At 43.3% G+C, this 24,808-nt stretch overlaps 1 protein-coding gene and 1 long non-coding RNA gene across 18 annotated transcripts in view; one reads left to right on the top strand and one right to left on the bottom strand.

The window, feature by feature from the left end:
• Positions 1–24,808, bottom strand: part of NTM (neurotrimin) — a 974,035-nt gene that overhangs the window by 454,639 nt on the left and 494,588 nt on the right. The window lies entirely within an intron of this gene.
• On the top strand, positions 10,127–19,210 carry LOC144578068 (uncharacterized). The gene is made up of 2 exons (XR_013523142.1): positions 10,127–10,309; positions 11,543–19,210. It is a non-coding gene; the product is annotated as an uncharacterized LOC144578068 (long non-coding RNA).

The following is a 24,808-nucleotide window of genomic DNA, read 5'->3' as shown; positions in this document are numbered from 1 at the left end:
CTAGACAGTGGATTAAGAGACGGTGATATGGAAGGGATTGGGCATGAAGGCTGGAGTTAATGACTTTGACTTTATGTCCAAGTTCCACAAATTATAGGTTTGACCTTGGAAAATGTTCTTACTTCTCAGAGTCTCATTTTTCTCCTCTATTAAAAAGGAATAATACCTACCTCTTGTATTTGCTGTGAGGGTAAAATGAGATAATTTATGTAAAGTACCAGTGAAGTACCTGGCTTGTAGTACCAACTCCACAAATGGTTTCTACTAATTATTCTTTTACAAGCTAGGAAGGTAACCCTAGAATTAGTCATGGCTAGCAGTTCCCAGGCTGTGATCCTCACAACACATCTTGGAGCGTGATACCCTAGATTATTTTCTGCAGATATCAGGAATTTTTCCAAAAAAACAAGTGTTGGCCCAAACGTTTTTATGAAAGACACTAAAAGGTTATCAGAAAAAAATAAAAACAGACACAAAAATGTTATTTTTACTCAAAATTGCTGTGTAAAATTCCTCTAATATTGCTTACAGTCGTTATGGTAGCTCAAAAATAATAAACCTTATGCACCCAGTAGCTAAAGTCAGAAATTGAGGGTCACTTTTAATCTCTTCCCTCTCATTACTGCCCCTCATAACCCAATCTCCCTCTCTCTCTCTCTCTCTCTCTCTCCCCCACCCCCCCACCCGCCCCAGCCCCTCTCTCTCCCTCTCTTTCTGGTGTTCTTCCTCCAAAATATCTTTCACATCCATCCACCTTTCTCAACCACTGCTTTGCCTGGCCCACACCAAGGTCTCCTTATTTTCTTTTCTGGATTCCTGAAATTCCTCTTACATGGATGTCCTCCTCCTGCTCTTGCCAGCTCTGTTTCAGTCTTCACACTGAAAGGAAGGTTTCCTGAAATCTGACCTTGTCACTGTCCCAATTAAATCTTTATGCTCCACATTGAAATTTGAATAAAGCCCCAAATCCTTTCTGTGGTATCTGAGCTGTCAGGATGTGGCATCTGTGTATTTTCAGCTGTAGCAACTACTCCTTCGTCCCTTTATGGAGCCGTGTTAGGTTTTATTGTGTTGTGTTACAACTCTAACTCCTCAGAGGTTCTTCTTTATCAATTGAGGGCCTTTGCATGTGCCACTTTCTGCCAAGCATGCAGTCCCCACATTTCTCAGGCTGAGTTGTCTTCACCCTTTCGGTTCTGACTTGCTCATGAAGGCCTCACTGTGCCTTTCCACTGGACTTGGCACATGTCCACTGCATCAGTGCTTTGCATGACACTCACAGTGCTCATAATGGTTTAATTTCTGTCTTTTTCTCTGTTACATTCCTGAAGCCCAGCACAATGCCTGGAACATAATAGGTTTTGATAAATATTTGTGGTATTTAAGTGACCAGCACAGCTGGGAAAAATTCAAAAATCAAAATGATTTCTTTTGCAGGGACTCCCAAATCTCTACAAATGAGGAACATGAAATTGATGATGACATTTGGTATTCACGAAGTAAAAGGATAGAGTGAACACATACTTAATGACCAACTCTAGCTAAAATAAAATTTTAAAAGCTCTAAGTTGCTTATCTCTGCCCCTCTCCCACCCCGTAACACACACACCTACCTTATATTACAACTCCTTGTAGAATGTTTATGTACACTTGGTAAAGGCATTTTAAAAATACAGTGAAAAGCGTGTGCAGGATTGAAGTGGAAATGCATCCTGAGCAGGGGAACAGTTCCCTTTCGGCAGGGTTAGTTGGCCTGCCTTGCTTTCCAGTCCTTCACGCACTTGGTTGTTTTCTTTATGTATGACCTCCGACTTCCACTCTTCGCTGTGGCTGGGGACCCCTGCTACTCTGTGCACTCACTTGTTTTTGTACATTGCCTCTGGACACATCCCTCACTTTACTTGGCTCCCTCCTTCCAAAAGCCTGAGTTCTAACAACTGGAAGAGTTGGATTACGACATAATCTCTAAACTCTGAGTTTAGCCCTTTCTCGCCACCTCAGTGTCAGCCTACTTTCTAGGCCATGATGGGAAGCAATTGGTTTTCCATGGAATTCTTCATTTTTCACTCTAATGGCGGAGAATTGTGACAGCAATCATCCCAAACAATAGATAATGCATGCGCCTGAGTTCCCGACTTTACGCTCCACAGGACTGGCCTCAACAGAAGGTGGGGAAACTGTATTATTTTTCAATTTCATTTCCGAAGACACAGATGCGTAACTGCACAGAACCCCAGAGATTGAAAAACATGGTAAGCCAAGACTGGATGGGCTTTAGAAAATGTTCTCCCAAATCAAGATCAGAGTAAGTTAGTTGAAAAGATTATTTTTGATTGCTCATCTGGGATGAGAGCACCCTTCTCACATTTATTCAACAAGCATGTCCTAGGGTAGGTGTTGTGATACATCAGGGACTGACTGTCATATCCTTGGTTTCCAACTTCCATGACCACAGAGCAGTGGAAGAGACGTATGTGGGAAATAATTGCACAGATAATCAATGAATCACAATCAGAATCAATATTACAAAGGGAATGTACACAATTTCCCTTTGTAATAGAACAGAAAAGAGGACAGTGTCTTATTTATAATCACTCAATCTCAGCAAGAACAGGTACAATACATTCAATAATAAATGGGAGAAGAATGAATGAATGAATAAGCATGAAAAAATATCTAGACCTGTGCATCTCAATGTTTTTCCACAAGGCCAGTTAGTCATTCCTTCCCACTGGCAGAGATCAGTACTGGACCCCTTTCCTCCTTCTAAAAGGCAGTGATATTCCAGAGAACTGGGTGCTTTCCCACATTCTTATTAATAATCAAATAAAAATAGAAGAGGTTTGTAAATCAGGTTACATAAACATTTCGAGCACCGTCATTTTGCTCTGGGGAGAGATAGCTAACCACACTCTTGTAACAAATCCACTTTGATCCCTACATCCAACTTACGACCTCCTAGCACTCTCCATCCAAGAATAACATTAATAATAATCAGCCTATTAGCCAGGGTGCTTGGTTTGAAACTGAAAAATTTGAGAAACGATCTTATAAATTATTTTCCAAGGATATCATCTTTAAGCATTAACAGGCACAACTGACACTGAATTCTGGGAATTGAGCATAATTACATGGAAATTGACACGACACAAATGCCAAGAATTCTGTTAACCTTTAATATCTTTTAAAAACTCTCCCCTCATAATTATCTCTTTCCTTTGTCTCAAATGTTACTGATGAATATTTAGAGGTATAAGCAAACAAAAAAGTGGTGGATTGTGGAATGTTAATCTTTGTTTGGAATCCTGGAATTTTCCAGGTGATCCATCAAGAAGTGATAAATAGAATACTTGGAATTTGACTTTTCAGAAGTTATTTCTACCTTTGTATTTGCTCTACTCAAGTTCTCTACTTATAATTCCTTGTGCTGAGTAGAGTCTCCTTTGCACTAGTAATTACACTAAAAGTGTAGGTCTAAGGCATTGGATGTCTAATGCAATTCCTGACCTGTTCTGTGTCTTTGCAAAAGTCATTGCACCTTTTTGTGCTTCAGATATCCTTTCTGTACAGTGAATGTGATGACATTTAACTCCAGCTGCAACAATATTTGCACAGTGCTGTAAACTTTACCAAGGGCATTTCCAACCTTTTACTCACTGGTGGATCAGCACCTCTCAATTTTTTTCCTTCTTCACAGACCCCAAAGCTACCATCAGTGCTCTCTTGCCTTTTTTTCCTCTCTCTCTCTCTACTATTTTAATTAAATCCTCACTTCTCTCTCTGTCTCTGCCTGAATCAGTGCTTCTTCACAAGGGCAGGGCAGACTCTTTGGAGGATGGGAGTCGAAAATTGAGTGGATATTGGTTGTCACCATAATTGGAGGGGTACTGCTGCCATTTAGTGTACAGAGGCCAGGGAGGTTAGAGACTCACAATACGTGGCTATTCAGTCACGGACGCCAAATGCCTGTCAGACATTTAGGTGAGTGAAATCTTTTTCTTTAAAAAAACCTAAGCCTAAAATGTACTCTGTTTGACATATAAGCACAGATATTCTTGCCAGGTTTTAATGTTCACTAATTCTCCAGGAAAGTGACTATCTTGCAAGTCAAAGAAAGATTATGTTTGATTTGTTCAGATCTTTACCAAGAAGTGTTCACTAGTTTGAAAAATCACATACTCAATGGGAATGTTTCTCATCATGTTGAGTCATCTATTAATTCTACATCCTCGTATGAGTCTGTACTGCAGCTTAGCTGTCACATTCATGGTGATTCTGTATATAGACGCATCCATACTTCATTATATCCTATGGTGTAGTTGTATCCAAATATTTATTTTACATTTATATTATTATCAATCATTTTCTATTTATTTCTCCTTCAGATGCAGTCAGGCTTTATATAGGTCATTTTTTGAAGTATGTGTATAGGCATTACATATTATCTATGAAATTATTTTCTGCACAGTAATGAGGGTATTATACAATACTTTAAATGTTATTTTAAATGTTCTTTTATGTTAGAAAAAGTTAATAATAGTAGATCAACAGCATTTCACCAGAAGCTGGCTTCATCTTTCTCATGCAGGGATCTGATAATGTCCTTGATCTATTTAGGAAGTTTCAGTGGCTCCCTCTGCCTATGACATAAAGACCCAACTCTTAATAGCGACAATCAAGAAGTATCCCAAGTTAAGTAGCGTTAGTCTTTGTCGTGGCCACATCTCTACACTCACCTAACATTCTAGGACCCACTCAAGTTAAACTACTCGTTCTTTTGGAATGTTGCTCTGCATATCACAGACTATGTATATGCTCAGACTTTTGCTCTGCCAATGTGCCCTCCTTCCATCCAGAGCCTTCCAAATCTTATTCAGGCTTCAAGAACCAGTTCACATTCCATTTCCTCCATGAAACAGTAGTTTAACCAATGCTTCCCATGCCTCTCTTTTCTATTGGTTGAAATCAGTTATTTTAAGGAAATGTTTATATATTTCACAATATAGAACTCTGTAAATGTATGTATGTGTATCTGCATTGTAACTGACTGTAGATTTTTCTGATCTCACCAATCAGGTTGTAAGCTCTTTGAAGGCAGGTGGCATTTCTGGTTCATTTTTGTACCTGCCCAAAGCTGAGCAAACTATATGACCCTGAGTGTGAGTTCAATAAATATTCTTTGCAATGAAATGACTTTCAGTGATTGAGAGAGAGTCTAGGTACTATTATCTTTATTTCATGAACGAGAAAACTGAGTTGTATGTAAATCAGTCCTGACAGGTTGTATGCAGAGTGTCAGATGAGGCACACTGTATGGGTGAAATGTATGGTTACTTCCAGTCCATGCAGGGTCCTGGTCTGCACCTGGGAGAAAGATCTAGAGAGGTTAACCTACATTTTTGCTGCCAGAAAATAAAAATCTTCATTTCCAGATCAGCTTTCCAATAAACGGGTTTGGATTTATGGGACTCTATATATCAGCGATGATGGCAAATCTTCCACCTCTTAAAACCTAATCACTGAATAGAGCTGCAGGTTTTCTCTTTTTAAGATATGTTCTCAGCAGAATACCACCAGAAATAAGACTTGAGCTTCCCAGAAGCTTCTTCAGGCTTGCCCGGTGTTCAAGGGTCGAGCGTCAGCTGCACCCTTTGGCACAGCGCCAGCCTTGACGGACCCATCCATCACAGCGAAGCCTGCCTTTCTCGCACACTGCTGGAGTTGGAAATGGAAGTGGCCTTTTAACAGAACATTGTCTTAGGATTGTGTGAAGCAAGGCTGACAGAGAAAGGAAGATTCATTCCTGACACCAATCATACTAATATCTGTCGCCAAAATGACATTTTCCCTTTAATGATGAAAAATGCATCAGGAAGGAGGGAGGAGGATGAACAACCTTCCCGTGCTGCTCTGGTCTGATAGGGAGGGACCTCTGCTGCTGCTGCTGCTGCTGGTGGTTTGCAGTCTGGTGGAGGTGAGGGGATGGACAGCCAGTTGGTTACTGAACAAACACAACTGGGGCTCTGTTTGGAAGCGAAGGGTGCAAGCAGATGGAAGCCTGTGGGTTAGGCAGTGTCACGGCGCATCTGACCGATTTCTCATTAGGCCCTCTGCCTGGTGTTTCAGTAGAACTGCCTCCATGTCTGTCAGGCCCCAAGCAGAAGCTCACTACAGGTTTTCAGAGCTGCAATACACATAGTTAACCGCATCCAGTTTTGCAGAGCTAGTAAATCTCTCCAAGTCTTTAGTCTCTTATTCTCTTATAGGGACGGGTCACAGTGCGAACTCCATATGCACATCCAGGGTGAATCTGTTGGTGGGGATGACCCACATGTGGGAGAAAGTGGTTTTGACCCAAAACTTTATAGACCCAGCCTGAACACACAGAGAGGATGGGACAGCCAAGCAGCTGGTTTGTGTCTCTTACTAGGCGAGCACGTGGCTGGCAGTTGAACAGAAGCGGCACAATTGCCCCCAGTGCTCACAGAATATTTCCTGACAAACACCAGATCTTTATCTAGAAGTCCATTGTTCACAGAGGTGTTTTGTGCTGACTTCTCCATAAAATGCCTTTCTCTCCCCTTCCTTTTTTCCTACTGCCAAAGCCTGCCTCCCACAACAGAAGCTAAAAATGCCAGATGTTCACCTTTCTGTCTCTCTTGCAGCTATGCAGGTCACTTTACACAGTAGACGGATGATATTTTCCTCCCTCGTCAAAAAAAACCATGTGCCCTCTTCCAGGTCCACTTCATTATTATCTTAGATCATGGTTGGGTGATGGTGTGAGAGATGGAGAAAGGTGGCCGCCTTCCTTCCACTCATGACATGCAGATCTCATGTGCGGAGCATGATGGAGACCAAGTCTGAGGTCCTGGGTCCTGGAGGCCATTGCTGAGCATGGGGACACCCCACCTCCAGGCTTCCTTGATGCCCTTACTTTTTAAGCATCTACTGTAAGGGGCTTGATTACTTCAACCAAAAACATCTGAAGTATTACATTTCCATTTCCTTGGGAGAAAGATATTTTAACGCTCTGAGGATTGTACTTTGACATTCCTTCACTCGGCCCCATGCTGGTGCTGCTGTGTTCACATATCTTCTGCCTTCTGCACCAGCTTTCCCTTATTTCCTCACTCTCATAGACACTGGCAGACCCAGCCTGTCGATACACCAAGAATAATACTCCTAGAAGCACTAGGGTACTTCTAAAGTTTTATGCTTTCACAATTCTTTGCAACGTTAATTAACACAACACCCCCTCATTAGCTAACCTGCCAACAAAGCAACTCCGAATCATTTTCTTCTTTACGAAGGAGGAAACTGAGTCATTTATATCCCTGTATTTGCATGAGTGGGCTTCTGGCTCCCCCTCTGCTCCTCCTACATTCTCACTTTCAAATATATTTCAGGCCAGCAATGCTGCAATTTCAAAGGGCCTTCACCTAAACAATTGAGCACCCAAGTAATTGATAAACTAGTGCACATGTTTAAGGTTCTAGCCCTATAACAATCCCTACAAATAATCCAGACCACAATGTCCACATCCTTTGTTTGGGTTGAATATGCTGTTCTCCTATGAAGTTCTTGATTTTTCTTCCTCCCTCTGTCCTTCCAGACAAGGTAGAATCTCCCAACAAGAGCTCAAAGGTCCAAAGTGACTTGTTGGCTCCATTAGTAACACTCAGGCTCTGCCGTAGGGGAGAGAAACCGTATGCCAAGGCTGCTCCCAGGGAAGAACAGCAGGCAGCAGGAGAAGAGTTTTCTGCTTGGAAACTGAACTGTTGAGATGGCCCGCTGTGGGGCCTCCTGCAATGAGATGCCCTGCTTCACTGTGGCTTCTTTTCAGGAGGAGCTCTGGCTCCTTGGGAGTGCTGGGCTGGCCTGGGCAAGGTCAAAGCTCTGGCTACCCCTCTTGCCCAGTTCACAATGTCCCCTGCTCCTTGACAGGGGAACACGCTGAGCTTGGATGCAACAGAATCCATAAATTCTCTCCACCCTCCAGACTGTTCACAAGAGGGCAGCACGTGGCCTTCCCGCACAACACCAAACACAGTCAAATACGCATTAGAGGCACAGGGGGCATCCCACATCCAGCGGGAAATACACAGAGAAAAATAAGGGGCAAAGCATTGCATGTCCTACTTAAGTTAGAAATCAGCCAGGGCTTCCTGACAACAAAAAAAAGTACACACAGCTGAGAGGAGTTATGCACTGTGTTTACACAATTGTAATTCACATGCATTACTTTGTTTATAAAGTGGTTGATAAACTTTTGAGAATGAGAAAGATTATCTCTCTTTACACAGTTACAATGACCATAATTGATATGAAAATGTTAGATTTGCAGAATAAATTATACTTATATAATGTAATTCTCACCCAGCTACCCTGTCTAGTAGAACCATCTCCCCATTTGACAGATGAGTGAACCAAGCTTTACGTGGGAAGAAGAAGAAGGAGGAGGAGAAGAAGGAGGAAGAAGAGGAGGAGGAGGGGAGGAGGAAGGAGAGGAGGAGCTGACATAGTTCCCATAGCGAAATGTGGAAGACCTTGGTTTCAAATTTAGTCTTCTAACTCCAAATCAGTTTATTTTACTGGGCTGTAGCTTAATAAATACAAGAAGCTACCCTCCCTCCTTTAGAAATACTCCCTAGGCTGTGGCTCATTTGAGAGAGTGAGGAGTTTTTAGATAGGATAATCGAGGTAATTTACAAAGGGCAAAAGGAAATCTATGATTCAGGAGCAGATGAATGAGAACCAGATCCATTGTCAAGAAGTAGGCCCTGTGAAAAAATGTGACATATAGAAGAGAAAGAAAGAAAGTCCACAATGTCTGAGCAGTGTAACAAGCCTGCCATTTATCTCGCTTCTGAATATCGGAAAGGGCAGCATTTGTCATCCACAGAACACTACATGGGAATTATAGACACTGCCAAGCTAAGATGCAGTGACACAGCTCCCACCACAGAGAGCCCTGAGGGGTGCTTTCCAGTGGCCATTGGTGGAGTGGGCAGGGTCCTCGGGGAACCAGAGGCCTGCCATCCCTCTGGAGAGCTGCTTGTTCAGGATGCCATGGCTAGACTCCTTGATCTCTTAGCAACATGCGGTCCCATGAAACGCTCTTCTTCTTTTTGAAAAGGCATCTTTCCTTGGGAGTCAAGTCACCACCGCATTTAGATTCCCTGTCCTCCTGGACAGCATCTTCCAAATGCTTTCCCAAACTTGTGGTCCACCGTGTCTTACACCCCATATCTACCAATCAATACTATTCACCCCCTCAAGACACATTTCAACTGACCTCGCCTTCCATGGAGCCCTGTGTTTTGGTCACCCCAGTGAGAAGGGATCTCTCTCTTCTGAATGCCTGGAATGTTTTATATTTCCTACAGCACATTGAACACATTGCTTTCTGTTATAGTTGGGTGTCAAAATATGGTATCTTCCCTACAAGAGATTAGCTTGTTTCTAAGACCTTTGTCTTTTTATTAGATCAATTTACTTGATAGAAGAAAAGACGCATAGAAGTCATCTCAGTCAACGTACCTGTGTTGTACATGAGGGAATGAGCCCTCGAGAGCTGACACAGTTTAGACGGATTCACACAGCTAGGCTAGAAGAGAGCTGGAATTCACTTCCACCCAGAAATCAGGGAAGCGCTTGCCCAGAATGAGGACAGAAAAGGTTGAATGAATCAGTGATTCCGACAAATCCCTGAGACCTGCCATCCCACTCTCAAAAGTGGTTCAGCCAGAGACACAGACTCATTCCAGAGATAACCACCCCACTTAGCATGCGTTCAGGTGGCACCATCAGCAGCACACAGTAAGCAGCATACAGTATCTGTCCCCATCTAAAGGGCTTTTCACAAGGAGCTCATCCTGAGCTTCTTGATAAGCAACTGGGTAGTGGTATTATTTTTAATCAACTGTCCAGGGACAAAAGTTCTTCAGAGAATTCTGCCTTTATACATAAAAAAAACAACAGAAAATCAATCTAGCACTAATAAAAGACGATTGAAAATTGCTAATACCAACCGATAGTGAAACTTTGTCTTACAAAAAAGGAGATTGCTTACGGGTTTCCTCGGCTCCTCTACCGTAAACAACGCAGAGGGCTCAGCTCCCACAACTGTTTCCCCCTGCACTCAGCAGGCTGCTGGTGGTTATTACAGGAGGCTGCCTTACCATTAGCACAGCAATGCCAATTAATTGCAGTCATGAGCAGACTTCACACTGAAGGAAACTCACAGCCTGAGCCCTAGCAGCATCTGGAGATTCAGAACGTGTTTAAAAAGCTCTGTTTCCAGGAGGTATGGTTTGTGTCTCTACAAAGATGGGGAAGCTCAGAGGGTCAGGGGTGTGGTGGATGTGTGTGTGTGTGTGTCTGTGTCTGTGTGTGTGTGTCTGTGTCTGTGTGTGTGTGTCTGTGTGTGTGTGTGCATGTGTGTGTCTGTGTCTGTGTGTGTGTCTGTGTATGTGTGTCTGTGTCTGTGTGTGTGTCTGTGTGTGTGTGTGCGTGTGCGTGTGTGTGTGTGTGTGTGTGAGACAGAGAGAGAGAATACGTGCTGTTCATGTGTATGTGCTATCTAAAGTAGCCAGGTACCTTCCTCTGGAGCAGAGAATTGGGTCAGGGAGGAGGGCACTGCTGGAGAGATGAGCTTTGGGTGTTCTGAGAAGGAGGAGTCTCCGTGAACAAGAGAAATGAGACTTTGAATACAAGGGATTTGGGAAAGGAGCTAAATGCATGCCTAAGTAGGAAGTTTCTGAAGGTGGAGGGAGAGGGTTCCTGCAGAGACATCCATCTTTTTGGAAACAATTTATCATGAAAAGAGGTGCGCCACAGTGCTCCGTGCCTCCTGGTTTCCTTTCCTTTCCTCCCCCCACCTTCTTCATGAAAACCTCGGATGTGCCTCTCTTTGCACCTCCCACTCTGTTGTTCTTATTCTCTCCTTTCTCTCTATTTGTAAGTGATAGGCAGTGGAGACAAAGTCGCTGCTCCTTACTAGGCAACCAGGCTCCGCTGAGTCTGTTGTTTAGAATCTTGTAGAAGTCCTGAAACCAACCCCAAAAGGAACATTGCTTTCCCTTGAGGACCTTCTAATGTATTTTTTTAAAGGCCCACACACTGGGCCATCAAAGCCACATGCAATATGACAAAGTGGGTAATTATGTTTTGCTTAGCGCACATCAAAGGAACAAATGGCTGGAGAGTGGTGTGCTGTGCACCCAGGCGTGCTGTGTGAGGTCAGCCTGGCTGGGGGTGTGGGCTGGGGTGTGGCCGTCAGAGCCAAGGCTGGCCCTCTGGTCCCTTACCTAAAAAGGAGGGAGGCTGTGAGACTTATTTCAGTGTGGGAGCTGAAGTGGAATCTGCCTGGCCTATGTCTTATGTTCCTTTGTTTGGCTTGCATGGAAACCTGTGTTTATGGGGAAACTCCAAGCCTGCTTGCTACAGACAGATGTTTCTGATCTCTGTCCCTCAACACGTTAAGAATGTTCCTTTTGGGAGATGAACCATCATTTTATTTTCTGTTCCACTGGTGCAGGAGATGGAAATAAATTACCAACACTTCCTAAAATCCAGACGCTCCCTTTGGAATCGGGTGACTCCAAGCAGCCTTTGACAAGGGACTCATTTAGCACTCGGTACTGCTGCAGCTCAATGCAAAGAGAGCCTGCACTGAAGGTACAAATTATGTCCACAGTCCTCGTCACTGGTAAAAAAGAGGAATAAAGCTAGATTCTATGTCACTGATGCCAAGACCAGGCTTTTCTTTAAACGAAGAAGGTCTGCAGCCCATCTCCCCTTTTCTCTACTTCCCCCACAGGCTGGAAAAACTTGTCACTTTGAAATTTAATTATATAAAATCCTGCTCCCTTTACCCCCTGTGGATGAGCAATTGTTCTGCTATTTCTATAAAACGCCACAGGAAATATGAAAATAGGAGGCAGGATTTGGAGCAAGACTGTTCCTGAGTGCCTGTGGTTAGCAGCGTCAGAGATGGCTGTGAGGATTTTGCGTCTGTGACAAGGAAGTGGAAGGAGGAAGGAGAAAGAGTGGGCAGTCAGGTACCACAAGAGACCTGTCTTGGGATGCTGCAATGTGACCTTTGACCTGAAAGAACCAAACCTGAGGCTGAAGGGAAATGAGAACAGCCTTCACCTGTGCCAAGCTCACTTCCTAAGGCAGGAGAGCTGGGCTGGCAGATGGGTCAAAATGAGTCATACGCTGGAGGGGAATGAACGACATATTTCTCTGCAGTGTGAGATGCCCTCTCCAAAATAGGCTGAAACCATGGTCTCATTCATTTTTCTTTTTTTCTTTTTGAGACTGAGTCTCGCTCTATGGCCCAGGCTGGAGTGCAGTGGTGCGATCTCGGCTCCCTGCAACCTCCACCTCCTGGGTTCAAGTGATTCTCCTGCCTCAGCCTCCCGAGTAGCTGAGACTACAGGCATCCACCACCATGCCCAACTAATTTTTATATTTTTAGTAGAGACGGGGTTTCACCATATTGGTCAGGCTAGTCTCGAACTCCTGACCTCAGGTGATCCACCTGCCTCAGCCTCATAAAATATTCTTTAACCAAATATTTTACTGGGAAGCAGTTTTGAGTAGCAATGGAACATTTAGGCACTGAAGCCAGAAGCCGAGACTTCAAACATGGCTCCTTCACTTGCTAAAGGGGTAAGTGTGGCAAGCTCTACTCTTCTTGCCTTGGTTTCCTCATCTGTAAAATGGAGATGACAATAATAGTACCTTGTTCATATAAAATTCCTGGAACAGTGCTCTCACAATCATCCAATACGCCACCATAGTGTAGCAAATCCTGAACTAGATACAAGGGTGACGGTGCAGTAGAAGACCCTGTGCTTGCTTTCTGGTGGCTCATAACTTAATAGGAAAGACAGATGTGTAACCACATTACCTACAGCGTGATGGGAGCAAAGAGAGTGGCAGCTAACAAGTCTGAAATCTTGAAGACGAGTCCATCTAAGGATCAAAGGATTTGGGAACACTTAGCAGAAGACATGGGTTTATAGGTTTTTTAGAATTGGTAGGAAGTTACCAACTGGAGAAGGAGATCGGGTAATTTCTAGTGTACAAAAGAAAGAACAAAGAAGCTGAGGTTTAAGGGATCATGGCCTGTTCGGGAAGAAACAGTGAGAAGCGGCTTGTGCCTGAAGAATGGCAGGAGAAGAAGCCTGAAGAAAGCCCGCAAGGCTGACGAGACAGTTTGGGTTTCATTTTGTTGGAAATAAGGATTCACTGGATTTTTTGTTTTGTTTTTGTTGTTGTTCCCAGGTACTCAGTCTTTTCATTTTCTTCAGCTTTATTGAGATATAATTGACAAATAAAATTGTATATATTCAAGGTGTACAACGTGATGTTTTGATGTAAGTATGCATTGTGAAGTGATTGCCACAATTAAGCTAATTAACATATCCATCAAATCACATAGTTACCTCTTTTTGGTGTGTGTGATAAAAACACTTACAATCTACTCTTTTAGAACATTTCAAGTGCACAAAACATTGTTATCAACTGCAGTCATCACGCTGTACGTTAGCTCTCCAGAACACATTCATCAGCAGCTTTCGAGTTATACTGATGGGGGTTTGAGGGGCTATTTGACCTTAGACAAGTTGTAAAATGAGAATGATAGTGCCCACTTACGGAATTATTATGAGGATTAACTGAGGCGGTGCACAGACAGTGCCTAACACACAACAGGTGAGAGGCAGGGATCTCATCTGAATCCCTGGGAAACAGAAGGAGACACAGCAAACAGCAATCCCTGCTGAGTTAGCAACGGTGCAGGCACCAAATGGACAGAGTTTACTCTATAAACACAAGGCTTGCCTCGGACCCAGTGAGACCTACCACAAAAAGCTCGTTTGTTGTGGTGGCTGATCATGCAATGAGACTCCTTCCCCTCTGTGAGCTAATGACATTTGTGGGGCGGTGACAGGTAGGTATGAAAATGGAATTAGATGGGGTGGGGGCAGGCTCTGGCTCTGTTCCTTGCTCTTGCAGTTTCTGCTGCTAAGCCCCTGAGGAAGATTTGAGGTAGACTAGAGGATCCCCTACTAATTGTCTGTGTCTCCAGCTGAACCACTTTTGACAGTGAGACGGCAGGTCTTGGGGCTTCGTCAGAATCATTCATTCATTCGACCTTTGCTTTCCTCATTCTGGGCACTCTGTAAATGAGAGGTCTTAGTATCATCCTAGTGGCACAGTTAAAGACCAGTGAACCATTCCTCAGGGATGCATGGAGACACAGAGTCCCTTCCTCCCTACTAAAAAGTACAGCAACATCTGTTAGCAAAGCTTGGCTCTGTCGTCTTGCCAGGGTAATGGTGAGAGCTTTGTAGGAAAGCTCCCTCAAGCTCCCTGGCCTCTTTTGTCCCTTTCACCTTTGAGATGCAGGAATCTCACCTGGTTCCCTAGTGTAGCCCTGCACCTGGGAAACAGGAGACGCAAGCATACAGCAATCTCTGCTGAGTTAGCAAGGGAGCAGACACCAAGTGGACATAGTTTACTCTATAAACACAAGGGACATGCCTCAAACCCAGTTAGAAAGGCTCTTTTTAAAGGTAGAATGTGAATATGAGCAAAAGTGACTCAACCCAGGACTCAAGAGTGATCTGCTGCCCCAGCAAAACCACTGCACCCCAGGTGGGGAACAGGGAAGAGCTCTTTTAGTAAGGCCTGAGCCAAGGCAGAGTCTCCTCTGCAGCCTGCCTGGGCAGAGAAGTTCATCAAGGAGGATAAAGCTGCAGGAATTAGAGACAGCTGGGAGGTCCATGCCATTCCTGCCCATGTGGGAATTCTCTTTCCATTGCCAGCAAAAGCGCGAGGGCTTGGTTTTATTAAATAGAAGCTGGTGGTTTTTATGGTGTGAACCATTACAGATACATGGCAGAGATGGAGGGGTAGGAAGCATTTAACCAGGATCGTGTACAGTCTTCCTAAGCAGAAAGCCGGTTCACACTTGCACTGGCGATAAGGAACTGGGCCCCAGGGAGCACTGTCCCATCAAGGAGCCTCTTGTATTGAATATATCTAGTTATTCCATAATTTAACTGCAGCCTAAGTACCAAAAGCTCTTTTGCTGTGGTGGCTGATAATGCAATGAGACTCCTTCCCCTCGGTGAGCTAATGACGTTTGTGGGGAGATGACAGGTGGGTATGAAAATGGAATTGGATGGGGTGGGGGCAGGTTCTGGCAAGAGTGAACTGGGCAGGATTGAACCAAACTCAGGCACTGGCTTCACTGAGCCTTGCTTGTGCCAGGCTTGCCCTCGGGGAGCAGCAAGGTTGAAACTGTGCTGGTTGGCAGGGCTGGTGGGGTAGAGAGGATTCTCTTTAAGGAAAGGCAGGGAATCAGGTACTTAATCTTCAAGGGAGTAATCCCCTTTTTTTCTTCCTGGGTGGGAAAGAACAAACCCAATCATCTTCCAGTGCCAAAGTCAGAGTGACGTACCCCACTTTCTCATACCTTGTTTTCTCATCAACTCCACCGCTCTGGTCTTCAGTTGCACCGTGTACAGTCTTCCTAAGCAGAAAGCCCGTTCACACTTGCACTGGCGATAAGGAACTGGGCCCCAGGGAGCACTGTCCCATCAGGGAGCCTCTTGTATTGAATGTATCTAGTTATTCCATAATTTAACTGCAGCCTAAGTACAAAAAGCTCTTTTGCTGTGGTGGCTGATAATGCAATGAGACTCCTTCCCCTCTGTGAGCTAATGACGTTTGTGGGGAGATGACAGGTGGGTATGAAAATGGAATTGGATGGGGTGGGGGCAGGTTCTGGCTCTGCTCCTTGCTCTTGCAGTTTCTGCTGCTCAGCCCCTGAGGAAGAGCGTGGGATGCTATCTATTAGTCTGTACATCAGGATTTTCATCTAATTTCATAATGAAGACGTTGCTCCATCAGATACAGACGACATGTCAGCAGAAATGCAAAAGGCCATTTTTATGTGTCAGCCAGTTCTCTGTAGGGTCCCCACCTACCTGGAATCTTGCAGCAAGTGCAGGCTTGAAGGAAGGACTCCACCATGCTAAATTTGTTCTCACAGATATGGTGGATCTTTCACCCCTTTATCACCTTTTCCTCTCCAGCTGGAAGTCCTGTGAGGGCAAGAGTCTTCACCTTTTTGCTGTTGTACACCCAGTGCCTGGAACTCAGTAGGTGCTTGGCTTGTATGAATGAATAAATCCTATCCTCTCTGCTTCCCAGGGGAGGTGTGGTGTCCAGGCTTCACAGACCTGCAGACCTACTCACTCCTCAGAGCTGAGACCTCCGTCAATCCTGCTCCACTTCTGAGGCTCTTCTTTATATTAAGATGAGGGATTACAATGCTTGACCCCAACCATGAGTCTCAGCATCAGCTAGCCCCCAGTTGTAAGGCTGGGCTCTTTCTCTGCAAAGTTCTGTGCCTCAGCTTCCTCTTCTGCTAATAGAACCACTAACAGCCCCTGCCTCATGGTTTGCTGTGAAGGTTGAATGCATTTAAAGGGCTAAGAGTGGCCCTGACACACAGTAAGCACTCAAGAATGATGAACCATTGTGTTCTACAAAAGAGCCTTTGTCTTCTCTCCCTGTATGGAAGTGTTTGGTCTCAGGATCCCACAGGAACATAGTTCCTACAGGATTTGTCAATCACCAGTTCAAGACAGGATGGCGAGCCCCTTCCCACATGGCCCCCTTTCCATGACTTCCCATCACTGTGCATTCTTTCTGGAGGACCCTGGTGTTTTCCTTGAGCCCCAGTGTTTTCCTGTGCTAGAACCAAGGATTGTTTATTTGTGAAATGCCATAATGTTCACAAGTGATATTTCCTCTAGATGCTCAAAGCAACATGGCCACTGTGGTGTGGGAGTTCAGAACCCTGGTTCCAGAGCCACAAACCTTAGTTCTGCCCATTTCTAGCTACAAGACCCTGGGAATATTAAAACCCTCTAACTTTTTAGTGTTTTTATCCACAACATGGGGACTCTACTGGTATCTAGTCTGTAGCATTGCTGTCAAGATTAAATGACTTTATTCCTATGAAGGGCTTAGAATAGCTCCTGTCACATCTTAAGGATTCAGTAAATACTAAATATTATTATTTGTAGATACTGTATGGACACATCCTCCCCCAGGACACACAACATGCAGCCCTTTAATGAAGGAAAGGTCGAGACCCACTCCCATTCAATGCCATCGGGCCGTGAATAGCAGGGCATGTCCATGTACAAAGATATAATGCTGCCCTTTCTCCTTTTTAGGAGTGATAGGGGAGTGAGGTTTACCTTGAAAATCAATTACGGCATAGCACCTTTGAAGGAATAGGGGAAACAGGTCTGGTTTTGGTACTGGCTTGTCATCTCTCTACCACCTGTTGCTTTAATATTTCCGACACAGAGTTCCTAAACTCAGCCAAAGAGACTGTGCACTGTATGGGGGTCATACAAACTGAGTCTGAGTCTTGATTCTGCCACAAATTCTTTGTGTCACAAAGAGAAAATCACTCCTCTCTAGACATCAGTTTCTTGATTTGAAAAATGATGGTGCTATATCTGGTGCTTTTTTTTTTCTTTCCCTCTCTGTCAATGTAGAGGCTCTGTGAATTTGATCATAACTCAAAGGTGTCTGAGAATGTCTCTGTGATCTGGATGGGCTCTGGCTCTGGATGCCTTGAGAGGGAAGATGTGATTTACTGGCACACAAGTGGCCATGATTTCCATTTGGATTTTTGTGTCATCGTGATGGAGAAGCCCACCAGTTCTGTCTCCAGCTTTGGGAAGGAGACTGGAGATATTGTGACCTTTGAATATGAAATATTCGTGTTTTGACTTTTTCTTTTTAATTATTTGAGATGCACTATAATTGGCATGAAAAGGTTATGTCCTGATGTGTAAGTCTTGACAAGTAGCAAACAGCCCAAGAAAAAATCTCTGATGTTCTCATTTCTGGGGATAGTTTGGGCCTTGTTCTAGGTGTGAAGCTAGGGGGCACAAAAGGCCTTTCTGCAGGTGCTGCCATCTTTTCCATCCTCCGTGGAAATGTGCACTCAGGATATGCCATCAACTTTACGTCACGGGGAGTGTGACTGCTGGTGCTTTTTGTACAGCCTTATCTTCCTACTCACCCCACTCATTCATTATTTTCCTGAACTTTTTTGACCTATTCCCTGTTTTCTCAGAAAACAAAACAAAACAAAACAAAACAAAACAGTGAAATAGAAACTTCTACCTTTTACCAATTGCTGGTTGGAGCAAGCCTACATGTTTAAATATGGTATTCAAGATCTCTTGAATGAAGCTAAGACTTGCCTTCCTCAGAAGCCATCACACATTAGCAAAGCATATTTGTTCCCTCTCTTTTTCTATCCAACAGATACATCACTCTTCACTGGAATTGTGAATTGACTTTTCCCTCAATTTGTCCCATAATGGAAGGCTGAGTCCAAACCCCACTCTCTTCGTGAGATACTCCAAACGTAAAGAGAGCAAGTATTCAGCACCAGTGTGATGAAGTAATTTCTCTATTATATTGTGATGGTTAATTTTGTATGTCCACTTGTCTGCACCACAGCATCCAGATATTGGATTAAATAGTCTTCTAGATCTCATGTGCAGGTATTTTTAAAATGTGATTAGCATTTAAATCCTTGAACTGTGAGTAAAACAGATTACTCTCTATAATATAGAGGAGCCTCATCCAGTTAAGATTCTAATAGAAAACGACTGATCTCTCCTGAAGATGAGGGAATTCTGCCAGCCAAAGGCCCCTGGACCTGCGCTGGGACATCAGCTCTTCCCTATTGGCCCATCTTGTAGATTCTGAACTTGCCAGTCTCTATGATTCCATTAACCAGTTCTTCAAATCTCGCTTTCTTATAGACAGACAGAAACACACACACACACACACACACACACACACTCTCTCTCTCTCTCTCTCTCTCTCTCTCTCTCTCTCTATTGATTACTGACTCTGATTGTCTAGATAATTCTGACTAATATACATATGCATTCTGCTGTTGTCCTTTCCCTATAGACAAGACACTCTCTTGGGCACTTCGTTGGAATGTATCCTTCCTCTGTGAAGCTCGTTCTGGATTTTGCCCTATTTTCTAAATCCCAGTTAATTTATGTTACACAAAGAGAAGAAAGCTGTGTGACATTATTCTCTGCTGGTGATGGAGATGGGCACAGCACACCCTTTGGTCAGCTCTGCAACCTTCTCTCCTGCAAGTGCTGTGCCTATAATTGGAATAGCAATTTGCATCCAAGCCCTGTCTCTTCGAGCACGCAGGTGGCTTCTCACCTTCACCTGCCCTATTCTCCCATTACTCCCCAGTAGTTAAGAGTAGGTAGACAAGGTACTCACCAACTGGAAAGAAACAAATTGTAGGCTGAAAATATGACAACCCTATAGCCTTTTTGGTACTCCCTAAATGGGGATATCTTTCTCTCTTTTAAATGGACGTACTGCATTTTTCAACTTTTCTTGGTGGAGGAGTGAAGTACTGCCTCACACTCTTCCTGTCTGTGTACTTTATCCACTGCGCTTTGCATGCTGGTGTCCACAACCATATTGGCTGCTCCTTTGTGTCAAAGCTGTGTGTGGGGTGTGTGTGTGTGTGTGTGTGTGTGTGTGTGTGTGTGTGTGTGTGTGTAATTCAGAGCTCACAATTGCCTTTAAGGTAGGTTTTATTATCCCCAATCTGAAATTCAGTAGAGCCAAGTAATTGACCCCAGATCACTAAAAAGTCACCAATCCGGGATTGGAACTCAGTGTTTCTGACTTCAAATCCACGTACCTTTCACTACCACAGTGCTTCCTCAAACCATTGAGAGGAGGGTCGTAAGAAAATGTTCTATTTGCCTATGTCCTTATTGTCTTATTTTCTCATAGTGAGTGTTTAATGAATGTGAATGAGGGCAAAGGAACTGAAGACAAATCACCAACAATGGAGCCCCAGACTTGGTTGGACAGATGAGTGAAGGCCTCCTTAGGAAATGAGCCATGAAACTGTGGGCGGAAAGTTTGGGCATGTGTACAGGAAAGCAGACCACAGAGGAATACACTGATTCCTCTCCGTAGGAGGCTTCTCGCAAGTTCCATGAAGATACACATTCAGAAAGTAGACAGTAATTTAAGCCATAATGGTTACCACTGGAATGTCCCTTTGGTGGGTCCTAATATCCTTTAAGCAGCTGAAACTCTCAGTTCCCTACCCACCACATGTAGTGCAGGAGCCCTACATCTTTGCATATGGGATTAGACCTATCAGAGTTTAGAATTAGTTATCATGACTTCAGCTAACCCCAGCTTTGGGGGCAAAAAAAAAAAAAAAAAGTGAGATTTGGAATTTATCCACGCAGATGCCACAAGGGATTGAACAGGAGGAATTTGTTTCCTGAACAGCCAGGCTATAAATTAAATGCCGGAGGCAAAGGAGAGTGTATGTATGTCATCCTAAGAATATAGATAACAACCAGAAAGCTGTGAGTTAGCCCTGTGACCCTTGAATCGAGCAGGAATTCTTCCTGATGCCTTTATCATGCGTCTGTCCCTGGTACCTGGCACTGACTACCAAGTCCAGAGCCCTGGGCAGGAAACTCTCTGTGTGAGGAGCTTTTCTGCTAATCCCCAGCTTAAACTTTCTCTTCCTTTGCTCCAAGCTAGTGCTCCTTGTCCTAGCACCTGCTGAGCAAATGAATAATTCCCTTCCCTCATTTGCATTGTTACCTTGAAGGTATTTATAGTCTGTGATCATCTGCCCCTTGAGTCCTCTGCTTCTCTAGCCTATTATTCAGCGTTAGACCTAGGTCTGTTTGCTGCAGAACTAAGCATGCCTGAAAGTTCTGCTGCTGGAGCCAGCACCACCAGCAAAGGCTGCAGCCTTCTTAAGGCTTCAGCAGAGGTTTAAAAAAAAGGAGAAAAAAGTCACTATCAAAACTGGTCTTCTTGGTTCTATTTATTAAGAGTTTTATGACTTATCTGCTGGGTTGGAAGAGATTTAGAGACTTGCCCAGATGGCTGTGTGCACATGTGTGTCTGTGCATGTGGGAGAGGGTAGGGAGGCGGAATAGGAGGAAGAAAGTTGATGTTTCGACGTCTCCAGCCTCTTAGCTCCTGTCCACTATGGCTCTATACACTAATCTATTGTAATCCTTGAAGGTGGCAAAAGCAAAAAAGCAAACCAAAATAACAATTGCAAACACTACGCAGACGAACACAAAAATTCTAACACCCCACCTCTTACAACAGACAATTCTTTCAACTCTTCAAGATTCTAAGGCCACAGACCATTGAAACATAAAGACAACTATATATGGAATCTAGAAAAAGGAAAGGAATTTGGGACAACTATTTAAGACTGCAAGAGAAGACCACAGCTTCAGCCAAGGATCTTTTTGGAAGTTTGTCCACAAGACCTCAAGGAGCTAGATTCCGATCTTTCTGTGATTCAAAGGTGACAAAAAAATAAAATAAAATAAAATAAATGTTTTTTAAATAAGTATTTTTTTCAAAAAAATAAAATATTTTGAAGTTGAAGCTCGTCGTGTTCTTCCTAAGATATGATAATGCTACAAAGCTGACGAATAAGACTATTTTCCATTCCACCTTTCTGAACCCTCTATTTGCTTTCTATTCTTGGATTCACCTAATAGGTTTACTTCAGTTTAAAAGCAAGACCGTTGAAGATGTGTGTTTGGGAGTGGGGCTGTCATCATTAAGATGACCCAAAATTTAAATGTTTTTATGTTATTTTTACAGAAGAAGTTATCCATACAGTGGAAAAATCTGGCAGTCACTAAGTTGGCCCAGGAATCAGGTTTAACATCTCCAGGACGGGTGGTTGCTGTGCTTCCTGATATGAAGGCCCCCAAGAAAGCACAGCATTGCTTCTGTGATGTTCCCACCCAGATGAATGCCTGGGATGGACAGGAATAAAAGGTGGAAATACACGGGTTCAAAGTCATCCTACAGAATGGGAAGTCTGAATACACATGAAGTTTTCTGAGAAGCAGAAGACCAAGTCTCCTCTGGATTGAAGGAGACTGTAGGTTATGACAACTGAATTCAGTGTGTGTTGCTGGGAAAAATTCTGGGCCAGAAAGGAAGAAGAGCCACTGTAAAGACGGATGACAAAAGATGAGTGAGTTCTGTGGACTGGAGGTAATATTGACATCAGCATCAATTTCCTGATTGGCAGGGTGAGGAAGTGAGAGCTGTTACTCAGGGGAGGTGAACACGGGAGCATCTAGGAGTCATGGGGACTCCTCCTAGGCAAAGATCTCCCCCACTCTCTTTATTTTAAGAGAGAGCCATTGTTAAAAAGATAATAGTCATGAGCGAAGCATCAGCCAGCACTGAGATAGACCAGGTTATATGAGTGAGACATCCCTATTTTTTATTGCATTTTAGGTTTTGGGGTACATGTGAAGAACATGCAAAATAGTTGCATAGGTACACATGTGGCAGTGTGATTTGCTGCCTTTCTCCCCTTCACCTATATTTCTCCCCATGCTATCTCCCCAACTCCCCACCCCCAACTGTCCCTCCCGTATTCCCCCCAACAGACCCCAGTGTGTAGTGCTACCATCCCTGTGTCCATGTGTTCTCATTGTTCAACACCCACCTATGAGCGAGAACAGGTGGTATTTCATTTTCTGTTCTTGTGTCAGTTTGCCGTGAATGATGGTCTCCAGGTTCATCCATGTCCCTACAAAGGGCACAAACTCATCGTTTTTGATGGCTGCATAATATTCCATGGTATATATGTGCCACATTTTCCCTGTCTGGTCTATCATCGATGGGCATTTGCATTGGTTCCAGGTCTTTGCTATTGTAAACAGTGCTGCAATGAACATTTGTGTGCATATGTCCTTATAGTAGAATGATTTATAATCCTTTGGATATATACCCAGTAACGGGATTGCTGGGTCAAGTGGAATTTCTATTTTTAGGTCCTTGAGAAATCGCCACACTGTCTTCCACAATGGTTGAACTAATTTACACTCCCACCAACAGTGTAAAAGTGTTCCTTTTTCTCCACATCCTCTCCAGCATCTGTTGTCTCCAGAGTTTTTAATGATTGCCATTCTAACTGGTGTGAGATGGTATCTCAATGTGGTTTTGATTTGCATTTCTCTAATGACTAGTGATGATGAGCGTTTTTTCATATGTTTGCTGTCCTCATATATGTCTTCTTTTGTAAAGTGTCTGTTCATATCCTTTGCCCACTTTTGAATGGGCCTGTTTTGTTCTTGTAAATCTGTTTTAGTTCTTTGTAAATTCTGGATAGCCCTTTGTCAGATGGGTAAACTGCAAAAATTTTTGCTCATTCTGTTGGTTGCCCATTCACTCAAATGACTCTTTCTTTTGCTGTGCAGAAGCTGTGGAGTTTGATTAAGTCCCATTTGTCTATTTTGGCTTTTGTTGCCAATGCTTTTGGTGTTTTGGTCATGAAGTCCTTGCCTACACCTATGTCCTGAATGGTTTTGCCTAGATTTTCTTCTAGGGTTTTTATGGTGTTAGGTCTTATGTTTAAGTCGATAATCCATCTGGAGTTAATATTAGTGTAAGGTGTCAGGAAGGGGTCCAGTTTCTGATTTCTGCACATAGCTAGCCAGTTTTCTCAACACCATTTATTTAACAGGGAATCCTTTCTCCATTGCTTGTTTTTGTCAGGTTTGTCAAAGATCGGATGGTTGTAGATATGTTGTATTGCCTCCGAGGCTTCTGTTCTGTTCCATTGGTTTGTATCTCTGTTTTGGTGCCAGTACTATGCTGTTTTGATTACTGTAGCCTTGTAGTATAGTTTGAAGTCCGGTAGTGTGATGCCTCCTGCTGTGTTCTTTTTGCTTAGAATTCACTTGGCTATGTGGGCTCTCTTTTGGTTCCATATAAAGTTTAAGGTGATTTTTTTCCAGTTCTGTGAAGAAGGTCATTGGGAGCTTGATGGGGATAGCATTGAATCTATAAATTACTTTGGGCAGTATAGCCATTTTCATGATATTGATTCTTCCTAACCATGAACATGGAATGTTTCTCCATCTGTGTCCTCTCTTATTTCGTTGAGCAGTGGTTTGTAGTTCTCCTTGAAGAGGTCCATTATATTCCTTGTTAGTTGTATTCCTAGGTATTTTATTCTCTTTGTAGCAATTGTGAATGGCAGTTCATTCTTGATTTGGCTCTCTTTAAGTCTGTTATTGGTGTATAGGAATGCTTGTGATTTTTGCACATTGATTTTGTATCCTGAGACTTTGCTGAAGTTGCTTATCAGTTTCAGGAGATTTTGGGCTGAGACGATGGGATCTTCTAGATATACAATCATGTCTTCTGCAAATAGAGACAATTTGGCTTCCTCCTTTCCTATTTGAATACCCTTTATTTCTTTTTCTTGCCTGATTGCTCTGGCTAGAACTTCTAGTACTATATTGAATAGGAGTGGTGAAAGAGGGCATCCTTGTCTAGTGCCAGATTTCAAAGGGAATGCTTCCAGTTTTTGCCCATTCAGTATGATATTGGCTGTTGGTTTGTCGTAAATAGCTTTTATTATTTTGAGATACGTTCCATCAATACCGAGTTTATTGAGGGTTTTAGCATAAAGGGTTGTTGAATTTTGTCAAAGGCTTTCTCTGCATCAGTTGAGATAATCATGTGGTTTTTGTCTTTGGTGCTGTTTATGTGGTGAATTACGTTTATAGACTTGTGTATGTTGAACCAGCCTTGCATCCCTGGGGACATCCCTATTTTTTCTGTCTAGAGAATAAAAATGATAATGGCTATGACAGAGAGGTAGTGCAAG

This window comes from Callithrix jacchus, chromosome 10 (genome assembly GCF_049354715.1).
Source record: "Callithrix jacchus isolate 240 chromosome 10, calJac240_pri, whole genome shotgun sequence".
NCBI classification, from domain to species: domain Eukaryota; kingdom Metazoa; phylum Chordata; class Mammalia; order Primates; family Cebidae; genus Callithrix; species Callithrix jacchus.
The sequence above is the reverse complement of the archived record's forward strand: the minus strand, read 5'-3'. Positions and strand labels throughout refer to the sequence as shown.